Source organism: Pundamilia nyererei, unplaced genomic scaffold (genome assembly GCF_000239375.1).
Source record: "Pundamilia nyererei isolate P.nyererei 1_Seehausen unplaced genomic scaffold, PunNye1.0 scaffold00122, whole genome shotgun sequence".
Classification (NCBI taxonomy): Eukaryota; Metazoa; Chordata; class Actinopteri; order Cichliformes; family Cichlidae; genus Pundamilia; species Pundamilia nyererei.
Genome location: NW_005187523.1, coordinates 1 through 2,384, shown reverse-complemented (window position 1 = coordinate 2,384; position 2,384 = coordinate 1). Strand labels below are relative to the sequence as shown.

Genomic DNA, 2,384 nt, shown 5'->3' with positions numbered 1-2,384 from the left:
TTCTCCCCAAGACAAGAACTAACAGACTTAAAAACTCCTTTGTCCCACACGCCATCAGACTGTTTAACTCCTCTCTGGAGGGGAGACGCCCGAGGGCGAGCGTCTGGTGGCCGGCCTTAGTTCATGGGCACAGCCCGAAAAGGGGACATGGGCCCACCACCCGCAGGAGGCGCCGTAGGGGTCGGGTGCATTGTGTGCCGGGCGGCGGCCAGGAGCGGAGGCCTCGGCGGACTGATCCCCGGCTACCAAGACTGGCAATTGGGACGTGGCATGTCACCTCTCTTATTTGTTCTATTTATCCCTTTGTATGCTCTGTATTTACATATGTGTGTATATTTGTGCTCACATTCTGTAACTTCTGTCGGTGCTGTGCTATTGGAGACTGAATTTCCCGGAGGAACCCACCCGCGGGATTAATAAAGTTTGATCTAATCTCTCTAATCTAATGCTTTCAGCTGATGCATGATCATCCACAGGCTTGCAGTCACATGAGGATGCAGAGAGTGTCGCAGTTACAAATGTGTTTGTGATGCAGGTCATTCATGTCTCCTCTACTCTTTATTACTTCACACAGTGAAGAAACCACATTCACAAATTACCACAGAGGCCTGGGATGTACATTTAGACCACGTTTTATCATGTGTGGTTGTGTAGGAGACTCGTGTGGCTGGTGCTAAAATCATGTATACCTGCAAAGTCATGTTGATGCTCCAGTCCTGAAATGTTCAGACCCAAATTCATTCAAGTTAATTTTATCAAAACCTATTTAATTTATTTTGACATCAGTGTAAATTATAGAAAATTCATTCAACAGCAACAACTAAACAAAACAAACACATCATACGATTATAACTTTGCGTACACTAACTAGATTTCAACCAAAGTGAAACAGATTTATATAAACAACTAAAACACTTTGATTATTTTATTAACATTTCTGGAGCTGATAAATTAAGCCTGTGCACAACTCTGCAGCAACTTGAAGCTGCCTCCATGTTAAAGCATCAACCTCAGTCAGCAGCGGAGGCAGCTGAGCTCCGTGCACTTACCAGGCTGTGTGCTCTGCTCGGTCCCAGCCAGCTTCATCTTCTCCAGAAGTTTCTGCGCTGTCTGTTCCTGCTTCACCTGACCCAGAGGTCGGCGCTCCACCGTCACGTCCTGCTCCATCTGGTCCTGCCACGCCACCCTGGGCTCTCCGCCTTCGTCGCAGGTATCGGCCAAGCCCCCGCGGCGGGCTTCCAGTTCAGCTTGGTCTCCATTACAGACCTCGGCCACCTTGTGGTCTGACTGGCCACCTAAAAGGCTCTTTGGTCTCATGGACCCCTTGAGCTTTTGGTGTTGGACTTCTGTGTTCCGATTTCTTTGTTCTGGAACAGCATTTCATCTCCACAGTCTCATCCCCGACTTTGTGTCCAGCCTGCACGTCCTTGTCTTGGTGTGCGTGTGACTTCCTGTTTCATCTCATGTGCAGTGTGTTTCATTTTGCTTCCTGTGTGTTGCTATGCCTGATTTGTCCCTCCTGTGTTCCCACGTGTCTCCACTTTTCCTAATCACTCTCATTTTTATATTTTGTGTCTCTTTGTCTCGGAGCGTCTGTGCAGTTCACCTCCCTCCATGTTCCACGTCCTAGTGTCAGTTCCGTCTTCAAGTGTCTACTTTTGGATCCTCGCTTTAAACACATGACCTGTGCACGCAGATCATGACTCATTGGCAGGCATGAGGACAATGTTCAGGTTTCAGAGTGCAGAGTCCAAAATGCCATTATCAACACATGCTATTTCCATCTTCACAGCACTCTGTCCAAGGGTTAGCATATTCATTTCATTGGCTTTGGACAGAGCCAGACATTCCTATGATCTCCTTCAGCTTTCTGAACAGAGAGAAAGGGGCCAGTCGCTTTTAAAACATTATTCCTTTATTTCCTTTATTTTGTAAGGAGTGCTAACTTTAAGATACATCTCCACTACATTGCTGTGAAACCAGATGAGTTCACCTACAAATGGACCTGACAACTTTGACTATGACAACTGTCACAAAAAGATAACGTCCAACCCAGACTGTAAGACAACAGTAGTGAGAATGCCTGTCTATGGGGTCAGTGATGCTCTGTGAAACCAAAAGAACAAAAAGGTTGAAAAGACGAACAAGCAAACAAATAAAAAGTAATAAATACATCATGGAGTAATTAAAATACAATTCTGTAGCTTTAAGTTTACATTTAAACTTGTGTATTTTTACAGATATCTTTATGTTAAATAAAAAGGTTTCCATGTGTCAAAAGAAAATGACCTAATAATCTGATCATATAATGCTGTAATACAGTTAATCAGGTCAATGGTAACTTTATTGTCCCTGATGGGAAATTGATTCGCAGTATGTCATAA

The 2,384-nt window shown here is 44.6% G+C and overlaps 1 protein-coding gene across 1 annotated transcript in view; it reads right to left on the bottom strand.

The window, feature by feature from the left end:
* Positions 1-1,111, bottom strand: part of LOC102211516 (chloride anion exchanger) — an 18,031-nt gene extending 16,920 nt beyond the window's left edge. Inside the window, exon 1 of the mRNA XM_013913251.1 lies at positions 1,050-1,111. The gene's annotated coding sequence lies outside the window, so the exon portion shown is untranslated. The remainder of the gene's footprint in view (positions 1-1,049) is intronic.
* Positions 1,112-2,384: the final 1,273 nt, after the last annotated feature.